The 18,306-nt window shown below is 49.4% G+C and overlaps 1 protein-coding gene and 2 long non-coding RNA genes across 7 annotated transcripts in view; 2 read left to right on the forward strand and 1 right to left on the reverse strand.

The window, feature by feature from the left end:
- The window catches only part of ADORA1 (adenosine A1 receptor), a 40,197-nt gene that overhangs the window by 2,346 nt on the left and 19,545 nt on the right, over positions 1 to 18,306 (forward strand).
- On the reverse strand, positions 591 to 5,938 carry LOC144341192 (uncharacterized). Its single transcript, XR_013417977.1, has 2 exons — positions 3,625 to 5,938; positions 591 to 1,183 (listed from the first exon to the last, which is right to left on the reverse strand). It is a non-coding gene; the product is annotated as an uncharacterized LOC144341192 (long non-coding RNA).
- On the forward strand, positions 11,550 to 18,090 carry LOC144341195 (uncharacterized). Its single transcript, XR_013417980.1, has 2 exons — positions 11,550 to 12,019; positions 16,597 to 18,090. It is a non-coding gene; the product is annotated as an uncharacterized LOC144341195 (long non-coding RNA).

Raw genomic sequence — 18,306 nt, forward strand, 5'->3', positions numbered from 1 at the left:
GTTATAGACAGGAGGAAGGAAAAATGCTGGTGCCTACTCTTCTTATTGCTGTTGTGTTGCAAAACCATGTCTTTGCTGGTCACAGTAGAAGTGCTTGTGCTGCTTCCAGGCAGCACTGGGATGGGTGGCCTGATGGTGCTGTCCTCAGTGTGAGTGTCCAGTCCATGTTGGGGCTCCCTGCCTGGAGCTGCCAGGCCACAATCTCATCACCAGGCAGTGCCTTGGGCCACCAAGTGCCAGCGAGTGCCTGGGCATACTGCCAGGGACTGGCCCTGCTGGGACGGTCTTGTGAGGCGTGCTTGCCCCTTCTTTGAATTCTTGCCCCCAATAGATTCCTTTTCTCCTAGGGAGCTCTGACCATCTCCAGCACCTGCCACCCCCGGCATAACTTCTCTGGGATGTAGGGCCTCTGACCTCACTTGGCCCCTTGCCCGGGTAGGCCTAGGGACCCATGTTTCTCCCTTTGTGTTACATTTGTGCACATGTAACTTTTCAAAGCCTTTCTTACATGCATTATTTTTTCCTGTTATCATCATGCTGCTGTAAGGGAGGTGGAACAGGAGCTTTTAAAGGGGAAACTAAGACTCAGAGGGTCTCCTTGAAGCTCACTCGGAGAGAAGTGTGATCTAATTATCTGCCTTCCTTCCTGATTCCCCCATGCCCAGCAGCTTGATGCCAGTCTCTCTGCCCTGTCTACCTCCCTCCGCCCTCCAGGTTTTCCAGGGAAGGTGGGGTGAAGAAGGGAACGCAGCCAGAAGCCCCATAGGCTCATCCACTGAGGGGCCCACATGCTGCCATTAGTCACAGGTTGCTGCTGGGCTGCACATAGAAAGCTGGTCTCAGTGCATTAGAAGAGCAGGGCCTCTGAGCCTGGCCATTATAACAAAGTGTTGCCACATTTGGAAACTCATGCAGATGTTCAGCTGTAGGAAGGCTGCTGGAGAAATTCTGTCTGCTGAGTGCTGAGGTGTGCCAAAGGTCCTGTCTTGCAGTGACAGAATGTGCCCTACTTGCCCCGTGGGGCGGGGATGGCTGTGCTGGTGGGGACAGCAGGCTTATTCCTTCAGGAGGCAGCTGCTGTGGCTTTGGGGCTGGCGTCCTGGGGAGCTGTCTTCTGAGGGTGGAGGCAGGGGCCTACACAGAGGCTGCCGTGGGCCTGAGTTCAAATCCTTGCTGGGAATTTCTAGCTGTGCAAAAGTCGCTTATTTAACTGCTTTAAGCTTTAATGTCCTTATGTATAAAAGGGAACATTAATAATAGTGCCTACTCCCTAGGGTTATTGGAATAATTTAATGAACTCATATATGCAAAGCACTTGTATTAATATTATGCCTAATATATGCAAGCCATAGGGAGGTCTTATTTGTAGTTTTATTGTCACTATTAACATACGGCTCAAGTGTGGCTGGAGAGGCAAGCCCTACTCCCGCCACTCACGCTCTTAGGTGTCATTCGGTGTCAACACATGTACACGAAGAAACACACACACAAACATACACAACACATCTCCAAGGAGGTGTCTAAGTACTGTTAAGTTATATCTATACATGTTTCTACTCCTCTGGTGGAGTGTTGGTGCCTCAGGGCAGCAACCACATCTTATTTGTTTCTGCAAATTCTTCAGAATGCCCAGCTCAGTGTCTGGCACATCACAGACCCTCCGTAAACATTGATTGAATTGGCCAGGTTTCCGGAGCACACACAGTTGAGCCTCAAGCAGATCTTCCAGAAGGCTAACCTCTCACTTTCTTGCTGTGGGCTAGACCTGTGCCCACTTCTGATTCAGGGCCATGATCACAGATGCCCCCACCAGCTCAGCGTGGCTCCTTGACAGCCACACAGCAGCAATGCCCAGGAGTGTCCTGGCACACTGGAGAGGAGCCTTTCTCCTGAGTTAGGGAAAGGCTGCTGGGGCCTCGCTTCTCAAGCAGGGATCCTGGCTGAGGTTTTGGGCCATTCTGGGCTCCTGCGTGCCACTGCCCAGGTCCCCTTCAGGAGGAACAACATGCTCTGTTCCTCTCTACGTGGCTGGAGTCAGCAGGCTGCTGGGTCTTTGAAACCCCCCTTGGCCAGAAGTCCCTGGGCACCAGGCTTGCTGGCCTGCCATGCCAGTCAAAGGTAGATGTGGCCCTGGGCACAAAGAGTCATACTGACTGAGCATTGGCGAGGTGTGTCTGGGGCACCCAGATACAGGTGTCCACTGGCTCTCACCAAGTGGGGCATGGTTTGGTCAGTGAACCACGAATTTTTTCTTTCTACTTGGCAGAAAACCAAGAGAGAAAAGAGATTCACACCATATAATATGATCCAGTTACAAACTTTTTTTTTTTTAAAGCTCAAATTGTTGATTCAACATTAACCTGTGGTCATTTGCATATGGTTTGCATGCAATTTGCATAGCACCTCCACATGCTTGGTAATTGAAACGCTATTCCCCTCAGCTCCTAGTTCTAGGGAATCTCTATCATTTGTCCCCTACCTCCTCACCCAGAGTTTTCTTGGTGGCACTCTGGCAATTTGGTGCCTACTCCCGGGGGCTAGTTATAGGGAAGGGTGCTAACGGGGAGCTCCCTGACCAAACCTCTCTGTGGGAAGGAGACCCCAGCAAGGGGGCTGTCCATGGACAGCTGGGTTGGAGTGGAGTGAGGGGTGGTGGGTTTTTGCGAGTCAGGCAGACCTGAGTTTGAACCTTGCTCTGTTACTAATTAGCTATGCAACCTTTGATAAGTTATTCAGCCTCTCTGAGCCTTTCCCCTTCACCATCTGTTAAATGAAGGGGTTGGAGGCGGGGCATGGTGGCTCATGCTTGTAATCCCAGCACTTTGGGAGGCTGAGCTGGGTGGATCCCTTGAGACCAGGAGTTCGAGATCAGCCTGGACAACATGGTAAAACTCCATCACTACTAAAAAATACCAAAACCAAATAGCTGGGCATGGTGGCACATGCCTGTAATCCCAGCTACTTGGGAGGCTGAGGCAGGAGAGTCGGTTGGACTTGGGAGGTGTATATTGCAGTGAGCTGAGATCACGCCACTATGCTCCAGCCTGGGCAACAGAGGAAGACTCTATCTCAATATAAATAAATAAATAAATAAATAAACAGAAATAAATGAAGGGGTTGGATTTTAGGTCTCTGAAGTTCCTTTCAGCTCTAATTCTGTGGTTCTTCCTTATCCTGACTCCTGCCAGTGCTGTGTTGGGATCCTGGGAGGGTTTTGTTGTGTTGTGTGTTTTAGCTCCTAGGGAGTGTATGCTAGGAACAATGCTATGTTTTTAATATACTTCATCTCATTCAATGTTCATAGTCTCACTAGTAGAGCTTATTGTTACCCTCATTCTATAGACAATTCTTTTTTTTTTTTTTTTTTTAAAGACAGCCTCGCTGTCACCCAGGCTGGAGTGCAGTGGCACGATCTCAGCTCACTGCAACCTCCACCTCCGAGGTTCAAGTGATTCTCCTGCCTCAGCCTCCTGAGTAGCTAGAATTACAGGTGCTTGCCACCATGCCCAGGTCATTTTTTGTATTTTTAGTAGAGATGGGGTTTCACCATGTTGGCCAGGCTGGTCTCAAATTTTTTACCTCAGGTGACCCACTCGCCTTGGCCTCCCAAAGTGCTGGGATTACAGGCATGAGCCACCACACCTGGCCTCTCTATAGACAATTCTTTAGCTAAATTGAGGGCTGAGGCTTAGGGAGTTTCAGTAATTTGCCAAACAGCTTGTCAGGGGCAGAAGCAGGATTTGACTCTAGGCCTAACAGATGCCTTCAACCAGTAAGCCCATGTGTATCTTGTGTCAGCCCAATAAGCTGTAGGATTTTTGGAGGAGTTTCTAGGAAGCTGTCAGTAGGGTGATTTTTCTCGTCTGATCTTTGCCAATGACCTCTGCACTCTGCTCAGCCCCCACCCAGCATCTTCCCCTCCCTCCACCTTCACTCCAGTGGGCAGTTGAACCCTTGGCAGTCCTGCCTCTGTCCACAGCTGGAAGCCTGCCCCACTGGGCTGCTGACCCAGGGAAGCACAGCAAGGAGTGGTGGAGGAGTCCGGCGTGCTGAGCCGGAGCAGGGAAAGAAATCTGGTAAATTAGGGCATGTTCACTTTTAGGCATCAATTTAGCCCTCCCCACCCTGGCTAGCCTGGGCTTTTCTTGACAACCCTGAAATGCCTTGTGTGCCGTCATGCCCCCGCAGGTGACTGTCTGTGGCTTGTGGGTCCCAGAACACTTGTTCTCAGGTCTTGCCATCCGCTTTCAGAGAGGTAGGCTGTCTTCAGATCCTGTGTCTGAGGATGGATTAGTCATAGGCCTGAAGTGTCTGAGAGGGAAGAGGAGTTGGAGGAAGCCCTGAAGCCCAAACTCTCACACTTGTGGACTGAGGAGGAAACCGAGGTTGGAGAGAGGAGGAGCTTACGCAAGATTACTTGGCTGGGAGTTCTTTCCTCCTCTCATCTGAATACTTGCTCCCCCGCCTCTGATGTAAAAAGCTTGAGCAGAAGAGCACTTTGCAGTCACCCGCCCCTCAAGGAACAGAAAAGGAAATATGCAGCCTCAGTGGGTGAAGTCAGCAGATCAGTGGCAGGCTTAGAGGGGAATGAGACGGAGAGAAGTTGCTTTGTGATTGAAAAATAATTTCTCTGAATTAGGGATAGCCTTCAGGTGGGTTAGGCCAAGCAGCTTGCTGGGCCAAGGGAGAACATGGCCTTTAATTGAAGAGGCATCTGGACTCCTTTCAAGTGTGAAAGCTTCCCCCAGCTGGCGTCGCGTGGTTTCCCGGAAGTTTCTGAGTGCTTGAGGAGCAACCTGCCGAGGTGTCAGCCCTGCGTGGAAGCCGGAGAATGGCCAGGATGCCTTTTACCCAGAGGCGGAGCTGTAGGGACCGCACCCTGACGTTTGCTGTTTATTTCTGAGCATGAAAGTAATCCATGTTGATTGTGAAAAATGGAAGAAAGAATAAAGACGGTAAAATCACCAGTAATTCTACCACCTACAGAGAACTACCGTTAACATTTTGGTGTTCCCGAAAATTTTTCCACACACGCGTATATATAGATATATTATTTTTACATATTGAGAACATCTATATATACATAGTTTTATATCCTATTTTATTCACTTAACATTACAAGCATTTCCCTGTGTCAACTAAAATGATTTTGTAAGGATTTTTATGGCGGTATAATATTGGATTATATTATTACTCATCCTTTGGGTCTCAGCTAAAATGGGTTCTCCTTAGGGGGGCCTTCCCTGAGCCCCACCCCACCTGGACCAGGTTAGTTTCCTCTGTTAGGCACTTGGGTTGAATCTCCTTCTCCTTCCAAGTCCATCACTCATCACCTGGGTTGCTTTCTATTTAATGTCACTCTTTCTGGGCTTGGTAAGTTCCCAAAGGCCAGGACGACATCTGCTTACATACCCCCATTTCCCCATGCCTGGCACAGAGCAGGCATGCCGGAAACCTTTTTTGAATAAATGAATATTTGAATATCATATTTTATTTATGCATTCTTATATCACTGGCTAATTCAATTGTTTCTGATTATTTATTGTTATGAAAAACGCTGTACTGTGTAATAAACCTGAACATGTACCCCTTAATCTATTAAAATACAAGTTGAGGCTGGGTGTGGTGGCTCACGCCTGTAATCCCAGCACTTTGGGAGTCTGAGGCAGGCAGATCATTTGAGGTCAGGATTTCAAGACCATCTTGGCCAACATGGTGAAACCTGTCTCGACTGAAAATACAAAAATTATTTTGTATTTTCGTGGTGGTGCACGCCTGTAATCCCAGCTACTTGAGAGGCTGAGGCAGGAGAAATGCTTGAATCCAAGAGGCAGAGGTTGCAGTGACCTGAGATCATGTCACTGCACTCCATCCTGGGCAACAGAGCAAGGCTCTGCTCAAAAAAAAAAAAAAAAAAAAAAAAAAAAAAAAAAAAAATTGAAATTATAAAATCAAACAAAAAAACACTTTAATGATTCACATTGTTCATAGGGTCAGAGCCAAGTCAGAACCTGGGCTGTGTCACCCAGTAAATAGCATAGGTGCTATCTGGAAGGAATGCCTTGTGAGGTTAAATATTTCCCAACTCCCTTTACTCCAACTCTGCTTTCTCCCTCACCAATTTTACCCACACTGCAAATCCCCAGGGGGCATTTGGCATTCTTTAGCCCACTTCCCCTTCTGGGCTGGGTTGGGCAGGACTGTGTGGGTCCCAAGTCTAGTCCTTATCGCCTGGTCTCTTTCCTGAAATCCTCGGCATCCTGGTGGTAAGGAATCAGTGTCCCTGGGAGAGGTCTTGGGGTGAGGCACATCTTGGTTGGCCTCATTAGGCAAGTGGGGACAGACATATGGAGCAGAGAGGGAGGAAGTGGAGAGACGCGGCTCCTTGGGCGGCGTGAATCACTCCTTTAACCTCAGCCTTCTTAATTCAAGCCCAGAGGGAACTATCACCTGCTACCATCCAAAGAAAAGCCTGGCAGGTGGCCGTGGGGATAAGGAGAAGAAGGAGAGGCAGGTGGGTGGGTCTTGGCATACACATCCTCTTAGAAATACTGGCTTGAAAGTGGGCAGGGAGATGGGGGCAGCTGGCAAGGGGCTTCCCTGACCCCAAGGGAGAGGACATGGGGGTACCTTCTCCTGCCTTGCTCCTTATCCTGGAAGTTTATTTCCCAGCAGAACTGCAGAGAGGTGTGGGGCTGAGGGGCTGGCAACATCCATTTATCTATTTTATAAGGGTGCTACGAGTACCTGCTATATTTCAGGCACTTTGCCAGGCCTAGGGATACAAAGATGGGCAGGCTGATCTGGTCTCTACCTCTGTCTGACAGCTCAGAGTCTCTGCTGAGATGATGGATTCCCATGGAACAAGGTGGCCAAGGAGAAGCTCTCACCCAACCTGTGGTGGGAGTGGGGATGGCAGGAGACTGGCCACTGATGCCTTGCAGAGCTGGGCTGGGCAGCTGGATCCCACTCCACACTCACTCCATGCAGCCCGGGTTGTGTAGGAAAGGCTCTTTGAAATTACCTTCTTGCCTCTTGCTTCCCCTTTGAGAGAGGAGGGCAGCTGACTTGTCCCTACACAGGGCCCTGGTACAGATAGACCTACTCATTCATTAACTCATTCATTTGTTCATGTATTCAACAAATACTTATTGAGTGCCTCATATGAGCCAGGGTCTGTTGAGATACTTTCATCAATAAAACAGAGATCCTCATGGAGAATGAATTCTAATGAATTGGAAATCAGATGCTAAATAATAAATGCAATAGCTAAATCATGTAGAGTGTTAGAAGGTAGAATGTGCTATTGAAAAAAGAAAAAGGGGGCAGGGTAAATGGGATTGGAAATGCCCCAGCCCAAAATGGGGCTGGGAGAAAGGGTTGCAACTTTAAATAGGGTGGTCCAAGAGGCTTCACTGAAAAGGACCATTTGACCAAAAGCCTGGAGGCGAGGGAACATGCCATGCATGTGTAGGGAGGGCGTGCCATGCAGGGGAAAGAACTAGAACAGAGGCCCTAGCACAGGAATGTACCTGGAGGGTTTAGGGACTAGCAAAGGGGCCTGTGGGGCTGAGATGGAGAGATAAAGGGGGAGAGTGGTCAGAGATTATGGGCCACTGGCCCAGGTACAGCACGGAGGCCACTGGAAGGACAGTGGCTTTTACTCTGAGGGGAGTGGGGAGCCATTGCAGGATTGAGAGCAGAGATGTGACATGATCTGACTTAAGCTTTAAAGGATCACTCTTGTTGCCATGTTGAGAATGTGCTTTAGGGACAAGGGTGCAAACAGGGGAGTAGTTAGGCGCTATTGCAGTGATTCAGGTGAGGGAAGACGGAGGTGGCTCGAAGCTGAACGATAGCAGAGGAGGTGGTGAGAAGTGGTTAATTCTGGATGTGCATTTAAAAATTTTAACTTTTAATCCACTTTGTATCGAAGTAAAAATTTTATCCAGTAAAGTGGATAAATCTCAAGTGTTCAGCTCTATAAAATTTTGCATATGTATATACCTATATACCACTACCCCGATCAATATTTAGGACACTTCCAGCATTGTACAAGGCTCCCTCCCAGTCACTACCCTCCAAAAGGCAACCTCTATTTTGACCTTTATTCTTATAGATTGATTTTGGTTGTTCTTGAGCTTTTATAAGTGGAGTCAAGCAGTTTATACCCTTTTATGTCTGGCTTCTGAAGCTCAAAATTCTTGCCAAGATTCATCCCTGTTACTGAGTAGGATTTTCCCCCTCATTGCTGTTAGAATTCATACATTGTATGAATGTACCATGATTTGTTTAAATTCATGATGTATTTTGGAAAAAAGAGCCAAAGAATTTGCTTATGACTTGGATGTGGGAATTTTCCTATAGATTGGATGTGAGAAAGAAGAGTTAATATGACCAGACTTCTACTTCTAAGCAACTGGGAGGATGGAGTTGGCATCATCTAAGGTGGGAAAGGCTGCAGGTGGTGGAAGTAAGAAAATGAGTTCAGATTTAGACATGCTGACTTTGGCGTGTCTAACAGATATCTGAGTGGAATGTTGAGCAGGTGGTTGGATATACAAGAATGAGAGGCCTGGGCAGGTGGTTGTAAGTGTGAGAGCCATGGTATGTAGATGGGTTTAAATCCATGAGGCTGGATGAGATCCCCAAGAGAGACAGTGCAGATACAGAAGAGAGGAAGACCAATAACCAAGCATTGAGAAGGTGGGAAAAGAGGAGGCACCAGCAAAGGAGACTGAAGGAGAACTCCAGACACAGGAAGAAAACTCAGAGCCAGTGTGGTACTCTGGAAGCCCAGTGTAGACATTCCACTAAGGAGGGTTGACGAATGGGTGAAGTGAGATAAGGACTGAGAATTACCACTGGATTTTGCAAGGCCATTGGTGACCTTGACAAGGGCAATGTCAAAGGAATGATGGGGGCAAAGCCTGAGTGGAGAAGGCTCAAGAGAAAAGAGGACTGGTATCGAGTACTCTTGAGGAATTTTGTTGCAAAGAGAGCAAAGGAATGGGGCAGTAGCTGTCAGGGGAAGTGGAAGCGAGCTATCTTACGCTGGGATTTTATTTATTTATTTATTTATTTATTTATTGAGACAGAGTGTCACTCTGTTACCCAGGCTGGACTATAGTGGCATGATCTCAGCTCACTGCAGCCTCCGCCTCCCGGGTTCAAGTGAGTCTCCTGCCTCAGCCTCCCAAGTAGCTGGGATCATAGGTGCATGCCGCCACGCCTGGCTAATATTTATATTTTTAGTAAAGACAGGGTTTCACCAAGTTGGCCAGGCTCGTCTCAAACTCCTGACCTCAAGTGATCCGCCCACCTTGGCCTCCCAAACAACTGGGATTACAGGCGTGAGCCACTGTGCCTGGCACCCTGTGTTGTTTTTTAAGATAAAAGGGAGGCTAGTGAGTTTGTGTGCTGACAGAAATGATCCAGCAGAGGGTAAAACATTAGTGATGAAACAAAGGAGAGAATTTCTAAAGTGATATCCTGGTTTAGGCTAGTGGGGCATACATGGAGAGACTGGCTTTAGACGGGATCCTGGAGGCTCTTCTGTGGCAACATGCGGCATCCGTGGGTGCAGATGCTGGTAGGTGAAGCTCTCTCCCGATTCTTTCCATTTTCGTAGTGAATTGGGAAGCAAGGTCACCAGCTAAGAGTGAGGATGCAGTAGGAGGTGTTGGAGAGAGCAGCAAGTGTGAAATAATTCTCTAAGAAGTGGGAGAGTGACTAGGCTCAGGAAGTCTAGTATAATTGAGGGCAGCATGAAGGGCCCCCCTTAAGTTCACAATGATGAATTTGAAGTGCAACTCAGCTGCGTGGTTGTGTGTTTCTCACCAGCCACGTTCGGCTGCGTGGGCCCAGGCGTGGAGGAGGCAGAGAGTTCATTCCTTCATTAACTCAGAATGCCAGATTCATGACGACATTAAGGACCTTACCATGGGCAAGAAGGGGACCCGGGTCTCTGCCCTCATGGCACTTAGAGACTAGCAGGGAGCGAGAGCCCAGGGACACACCAGCAAGCAGGTGGCTTCGACTGCCATTTGTGAACTTAGAGGGAGCCATGCTGGTGTTCTCTGGGGCAGGCCCTTGTTGGTTTCTCCAAAACCCCACATCGATGTCCAGAGAGACCCACAAGGGCTTCAGTAAGGCCTTGGAGGCCTTGTGGTTCCTGCTCAAGAGTTTGGATTTTTTTCTAAGTGCGCTATGAAGCTTCTGAGTGGTTTAAGCAGGGAATGACATAATTCAAATTACATTTTAAAAAGGTCAAAAGTCCTTGAGAAAATATTAGCAAATCAAATCCGGTGATATAAAAAGGATAATATATCACCACCCGAAAAGGTTTATTCCATCTAGGCAAGGGTGGTTTAACATCTGAAAAAAAATCAATCAGTGTAATTCATCACACTAACACAAGAGAGTCACTCTGCCTGCTCTGTGGAGGATGGGTTGGAGTGGGGTTAGAGAGGATGTAGGGAGCCCAGTTAGGACTGGGGGGCAGCAGGTGGGGCTTGAGGCAGGCAGGGAGTGGAGGAGGCCGTGGAGATGCACAGAACTGGAAACATTTCAGGCATGTTAGAGTTGGAACCAACTGGAAATGGGTTGAGGTGCGATGTGGGGGAAGGAATCCAATGTGACGATGCACGCTTATGGCTTAAGGCACTGGTGGATGGTGGTGCTGTTTCTGGGGATGGGGAAGGGTGGGGAGGAAGAAGAAATTGGAGGATGATTCAGATCCTATTAGGTATCCGAATGGAAGCACTGTGATGGCAGGGCCGCTGGTGTCTTCTCTCTCACCACTCTCCAGCTCTCCTCCCCTGATGTGGTCAGGCGGAGGGGCTCTCTCTTGCCTCACACAGCCTCATGGAAGGGTCTCTTAAACACCCACCAATCCAGACATTCCCAGATGCCTTTAGCCACTCCAGCTGCTCTCTTCCCACCTTACTTCTCAGGAAGCCATTGCTTTCTCAGACTGGGACCACAGCAGAAGGAACATGAGGCTTCAGGCTCCCTGAAGCTTCCAGAAGGAGACAGCAGAGTTGGGGGGCCCTCTGGCTAGGCTCCTTTAGAATGTGGCACAGTGGCTTCTGGGACATTAAGGCCTCCTATCCCTACCCCAGGCCTCTGCCCCTCCCCAGTAATGCTTAGGAGAATCCTGGCCTCTGCGTGCCTCCAGGGTCTCGTTTCTCATCATTGCTGGAACCCAGCCAGTGGTCTGCATTGTGGATTGTGTTAACTCCTGCACAGTGGTTCCTGCTCTGACTCACAACAATCAGGGTCCTCTCATAGCTGCTGTAGAGCACTGAGTGGCCCCATTTCAGCTAATGCAGCAGAGAACCTCGTCAATCAATAAGCAGGCATCGACAAGTGCCAGCTCTAGCCTGGCCCTGATAGCAGAGCAGGAGGGATGGGGAGCCCCAGGGTTGGCATGGGGGCACGCTGTGTCCCAGTCATCCTGGCCTGCTCGTGGCAGCCCCGTCAGCTCCTGTATGCAGAAATCATCTCCTTTTGCCTCATGTAGCAGAGAACACTTTGCACTGCAGTTGGCAGGGTTGGTGTGGGCGGTGAGAGCCAGACCTCCCAACTCTCACCATGCACCCTGCTCTCAGAGGCTACCAGTTTCCAATTCTCACTTCCCCACCACTGGGAGAGCAGGGGCTGAGACTCCAGCATGGCAAGAGCCAGTTCTCAGCTCCTTTTCTCTATGCCAACAGAACTGAGGGCTCTGATGCATACCCACCCTGCTGGAATGGTAACGCACCAGTGATTCTCTAGGGGCAGGAGATGGGATGGTCTGTTTGGAAAAAGCTCCTCTAACCTGGATTTTTTTTTTTTTTTTGGAGATAGAGTCTTGCTTTGTTGCCCAGGCTGGAGTGCAGTCGCACGATCTCGACTCACTGCAACCTCTGCCTCGTGGGTTCAAGCGATTCTTCTGCCTCAGCCTCTTGAGTAGCTGGGACTATAGGCTGATGCCAGCACGCCCAGCTAATTCTTTTCTATTTTTGTTAGAGACGGGGTTTCACCATGTTGTCCAGACTGGTCTCAAACTCCTGGCCTCAAGCGATCTGTCTGCCTCGGTCTCCCAATGTGCTAGGATTACAGGCATGAGCCACCACGCCCAGCCTAACCTGGATGTTTTTAATGACCCCCCTTTCCAAGAGGCGTCTTCCTCCTGCTGCTTTACAGAGTCACTCTAGTGAACTGAAGGGTAAGAGCAGTCTCCCCACGCAGTCAGACTGGAGTAAAAATCATAGTTCAGGTGCTTAGAGCTGTGTTGTCTTGGATAAGTTGCTTAACCTTTCTGAGCTGCTTCCATTTCCTCTTCTGTAAAGCAGGATTCATAATGCCTCCTTCCTAGGGTTGCTGTGAGGCTAGGAGATAGTGTACATTCAAGGGCTGGCACATAGTAGGCACTCCATAAGTGGGGCTGTTACTGTTGTTAAATAATCCAAAGTTTGTTTTTTATTTACCACTTGATGTTATGTGACCACTATGATCCCTGTGGGTTCAGGTCAGTGTCAAAATGATTTGCATGCACTATGAGGGCAGGGCATGGTACCATCCAACTCTCCTGCCCATCGTAACCAGCACCTAACGTGTGTCTGACTGGCACTTAGTAGGTGGCTTAATCAATGTCTGTGGAGTGAAGAAATGAGGGATGCTCCAATAGAGGAAGGACACCTTAGTGGGGAAGACTGAGTAGCCAGGTTGGGAAGAAGTCATTTGGATATTTTATATTCACCTACAGAAGACAAAGGTAGGTAATGGAGAAGGAAAGGTTATTTAATTAAAACATCCCTAAGAGTTCAGAGGGTGGGGTGCACAGAGGGGTGAATGGGGTCACCGGAGCTTGTACAGCAAGTTAGGGTGTGAGTATCCTGGTCTCCTGACTCTCACCTTGGCTCCCTGCTGTCCCCATGCTGCCTGTTTGTATGCGGGGAAGAGTGTTGACATGACTGCTTCCAGGGTGTGAGTAGTTCCTCCTGATCCCCCCTTCTCTTGGAGGCCTTGTCCTGTGCAGCTCCTGGTGGGGAGCTGGCTCTGAGGGAGCTGAAGTGAGGGCTCCCCTGGGGCCTGGCAGCTCTGTAAATTGACTCTAGGGAGGAAACCGTTCAGTGTGTTTGGGGACTCAGCAGGCTGTGCCCAGCACACACACCTGCCACAATGCCCTGTTCTCTGTAAAAACAACCCCTCAACCCACCATTATGGTCTCCTGGGGCCATAAATGGGAGAGCTGATAGAGTGGCCTTGATAACAGTGATGCAAACAACATTCAGAGTGGCTGTGTCAGGTCCCAGGGGCTAATAACAGCTTAGAATAAGGGGTGTTGTCTCAGTCCGTTTTCTGTTGCTGTAACAGAATACTGCAGACGGAGTGATTTACAAAGAAATAAATTTATTTGGCTCATGGTTCTGGAGGCTGGGAAGTCCAAGAGCATGGGGCTGGGATCTGGCGAGGGCCTCCTTGCTGTGTCACAGTGGAGGGCATCACATGGTGAGAGGGCAAGAGTGTGTCAGCTCAGTCCTCTTGTCCTCTTCTTATAAAGCCACCAGTTCCACTGGGGGGACCCCCACCTTGATGACCTTATCTAATCCTAATTACCTCCCAAAGACCCCACCTCCAAATGCCATCAGCATAAGAATTTAGGGATTTAAGTTTTCAACACATGAAATTTGGGTGACACAGTCAGGTGTGAAGGCATGAAGCCCCCCTCCACCACCACCTTTAATCATGACAGGAGGCCACAGTGGCTTCAGGTTCTTAGTGGGGTGTGTATTCACATATGTACACCTGTGTGTCTGTGTGTGTGTGTGTGTGTGTAGGGGGTTATAGCTTTTTAATCTTTATTTATAAGTCAAAAAATGATATTCTTGGCTTCCAGACCTTTCATTCAATTCTGCTTGCTCACTTCCATGCAGCCCCTGCCCCTAGTCCCTCATTCTCCACGGGCCAGACAAGAGTCTAATGGTTTCCTGTTTGTGCCCCACCCATTAATCCTTCTTGATGTAGATTACATGTTCAAGACAACAAGTGTTTTCTGACGGCATAAGTCTGTTCTCAAGGACGTAGACCACAGTCAGTGCGGAGACAGGCACGTTTCCAACTGCCGCGGTGGCAGGAGGCCTGAGCAGGCCTGGCCCACGTCCAGGCACACAGTGCAAGGCCACCTCCCCGGCCTGGAGGCGCAGCCCCACACCTCCTTCCACCTGTACTCAACACTCACTTTCCTTGTCTCCCAGTCAGTCTCTTCTTAACCTGTTTAAGAGTTATGGAGAATGATAAAAGAAAGGGATTTGACATCAAGACCACCTCTTACACACACACACACAGCTGTTCCCTTCTCTTGTCTAATTTCTACTTAGTCTTTAACACTCAGCTCAGATGACACCTCCCCCAGGAAGCCTTCCTTGTTTTGGCCTGCATGTTCCCACGGCTCCCTGTGTTCCCCTTTAACATAACCCTTATCAAGTTGCACTGGCCTGTGAGCGATTTGAAGGTGGGGTCCAGGCCTCTTCATCTCTCTACCCACAGTGGTGGATGGTTTCTGCTGTTTCAGTATTAATGAATCACTGAATGAATGGTAATAGTAGTGACGCTTGTGTGCCTAGGATTGCTAGGCCCTGTGCTAAATACTTTATATAGATTATCTTGCTGAAATCCTTGCACAATTTTATGAAGAGTCCCTAATAGTATTTTATACTAATAAATTAAATAATATATCCCCATTTTCCACATGAGAGAGCCGAGACTCAGAGAAATTAAACTACCAGGTAACAGCCACACAGCTAAGTAAAACCAGAGTTGTTGAATGAATAATTGAATGCATGAATGAAAAGATCTGTACTTGAGCCTTGACTCCAGTGCTTGCTGCTGGGTGACCTTGAGCAAATCACTTACCTCTGTGGGTCTCAGTTTATAGGATGGGCACCATTCCAATCCCCACTGCGGAGCTGTCTGTGAGGCAGTGCTCTTGGAACGGGAGGGAGAATGGCTTCATTGTTCAGGGGTGAGTTGGCTCTGAGTGTGCCTGTGGAGGGGTTGCCCTGACAGGAAGAGTAGGGCCTAGAGAATGTCCCCTCCCTGTCTATGCAGACTTCAGCTGTGGGAGAGACACCGACTCACACCCACCTCCTGTGCAGAGGCCCCAGAGCCACCTCATCCTCAAGGGATTCAAGCCCAGTGCCAGCGTACAATTCAACCACTGTGGGCTCCCTCCCCGCCATCCCCAAGGCATGGCTCCCTACCTCATGTGCCTGGGAGTTTGAATTCAGTCCACAGTCAAGACTTGAAGAAAAAATGTTCAAAGGAGGAGAACCAAGGACAGGGGAGGCCCCCACCGCCCACCAGACTTATAAACCAATGTGTATAAGAGGTGGCCTTGATGTCAAATCCCTTTCTTTTGTCATTCTCCACAACACCAAGGCCTAGACAGGTTAAGAAGACACTGACCGGGAGACGAGGAAAGTGTGTTGAGTCCAGGTAGAGTGAAGTGATCCCGCAATCTGCCCAGCACAGGGGAGACTTGGGGCTGGGAAAACAGGATGCCTGAACTCTGGGCCTGGGCGCCATGGTGCCCACTTGGAGGCCACCTTCCCCTCTGACCTGCACCCTCATTAGTAAATGGGAATAGCAACCCAGCCTGACTTCTCAGGGTTGCTGAGGCAGGTCTGGCCGCCTGTAAGGATCCGGTGAGTGGTGGGTGTGTGCAGGGGCTGACAGAAGGGAAGGGGCGCTGAGAGTCACAGAATGCTGAGTGCAGCCTGGAGGGACACAACACAGCTTGGGCTTTGGAGTCTGGCTGGCCGAACCAGTCTCCCAGTCCCAGCTCTGCCACCTGCTTGCTGTGTGCCCGTGGCTGTCCTCTCTGAGCCTTGGCTTCTACGTCTGTGAAGTGGAACTAATATTATGTGCCTCACAGGACTGTGGAGGGAACCAGTGTGTAACCACCATCTCTCTCCAGTTTCAGGGGCTCATTCTTCTTTTCCTGCTGTTTGGTGGGAGGGAGGAGGATGGATGGATAGTGGCGGATGTGTCTGTCTGTCTCTGTTGTGGTTGGGGTAGACAGTGTGGCTTGAGGAGTTCCTGTACAAGCCTGCCAAGGCCTGAAGTTGGCAGGCCCGGCCTTGGGGAAGTGATTGTGGCAGGGCTGGGAGGCGTCTAAAGCCCTGCACTCAGGTCAGAGTGTGCTCCGCCACTGCTCACTGCTCTGGGTATGGTGCCTGGGGCACCTGCCTCTGAAATGTCAGATGGGCACCTCCCTTCCTCCTTCCAGTTCCTCTGGGAGCCCAAGGGGCTGCCTGGCACTAGAAGTTCGCAAGGAAGGAAGACTTGCAGCCTGGTGGGGGAGGGGTGCCTACATGTTGGGCATCTCCTCAGTGTCAGGGGTGGCACCGGGTAACTTCTTTGGTAGCAGATTTAATTTTATTTAGTCTTGCAAGGCTGGTATCAACATCACTTCCCTTCGCCAGTGTCTTCAAGGGAGTTTCTAGGCTGAGGACAAGACAGAATATAAGATCTTGGCCAGGCATGGTGGCTCATGCCTGTAATCCCAATACTTTGGGAGGCCAAGGTGGGAGGATCACTTGAGCCCAGGAGTTTGAGACCACCTGGGCAACATAGGGAGTCCCTGTCTCTAAAAATAATTTAAAAAATTAGGCAGGTGTGGTGGCGTGATCCTGTGGTCCCAGCTACTTGGGAGAGTGAGGCAGGAGGATCGCCTGAGTCTGGGAGGTTGAGGCTACAGTGAGCCATGAGCACCCCTGCACTCCAGGCTGGTTGACAGAGCGAGATCCTGTCTGAAAAAAAGAGAGAGAGAGAGAGAGAGAGAGAGAGAGAATACAAGATCTTGCAGATAACAGAGAAATCAGCACTGGCCAAGCTAAGAGGGCTGAGATTTCTGAGATGGAAAGTGCTATAGGCACGAGCCAGGCCCTGTCTGGCCTGCTGCCTGGGTTTCTGTTGGTCCTGCTGGCTTTCTCTCAGCCTGAGTCTGCTGCCTCAATCACAGGTGCAGGGGAGCTACCTCAGGAGGTGTTGCTAGCATCATGGCAGCAGAAGTAATCTCATGTGGTCCACAGAAGTGAGCACGGTGGAGATGGGCTGGAGAAGCAGCCCAGTAGGCCCTGGGAGTGAGGCACGATGAAGGGCCCAGGGAGACCCTCTCTGCCACCATTCCATAGGTAGAGTGCTTCACACAAAGAGCACTGGGCTCAGAGGCAGAGGAGACTGGGTTCAGTCTCAGCTTAAACACTAACCATCCAAGTTGTAGCTGTAGGCATGCACTGAACCTTTCTGGGCCTCAAATTTCCAACCTGTAAAGTGGCAACCGCAGAACCTGTTCTTCTTAGCTCATAAGCTGGAGTGTGCATTGGATAGGATCGTTGGTTTGGAAGTGCTTTGCCAGGGGTGTTGTGATGGACTGCTATCATTTTGCTGAGGCAGGGAGCCTCTTTCCCCTCTCTTCTCCCATCCTGGTTCCTGGCCTTTCCTTTCCTCATATCGGGGGAGGTGGCTATCCATTAAGAGAAACTGGTCTCACTGGTGAATCTGTGATGGATCCTGCAGGGATTTGTGTTCCTATTTCCTTCATGATCCAAAACAATGCCTTTCTTTTTCTGGGCTTCCTCAATCACCCTCTTCCCCAAACAAGGGTGGAGAGAGCTCCTTTTGTGCCCGATATTGGGCTGAGTGCCACTGGGCCTTGCTACTCAAAGCATGGTCAGGGACCAGCAGCCTTGGCATCTCCTGGGAGCTTGTGAGAAATGCAGAGTCTCAGTCCCCAGCCCAGATTGTCTGACTCATCATCTGCATTTTTAAAGGACCCCAGGCAATTCACATGCACATTATAGTTTGAGAAGCTCAGACAATGAAGGATACTGCGGAATATAAAACCGCAGTCCCTGTCCTCAATTTCTTCACAGCCTCACGGGAATGGCAGTGCATGAAATACAAAACACTGATTTTAAAATCTACTCTTATAGTAATTTTGAAAGCTGGATTTGCTCACTCCACAACGTATGTTTTGAAGTATTATGTTGTACCCCATAAATATATACAATTAGTATTTTTCAGTAAAAAGAAATAAAATTCCATGAAATAAGCAAACAAAGGACTTGGTAGCTCATGCCTATAATCCCAGCACTTTGGGAGGCCAAGGGAGGCGGATCATTTGAGGTCAGGAGTCTGAGACCAGCCTGGCCAACATGGTGAAACCCCATCTCTACTAAAAATACGAAAATTAGCTAGGCGTGGTGGTGCACGCCTGTAGTTCCAGCTACTCGGGAGGCTAAGGCAGGAGAATCA

The sequence above is a fragment of the Macaca mulatta genome, chromosome 1 (assembly GCF_049350105.2).
Source record: "Macaca mulatta isolate MMU2019108-1 chromosome 1, T2T-MMU8v2.0, whole genome shotgun sequence".
Taxonomy (NCBI): Eukaryota; Metazoa; Chordata; class Mammalia; order Primates; family Cercopithecidae; genus Macaca; species Macaca mulatta.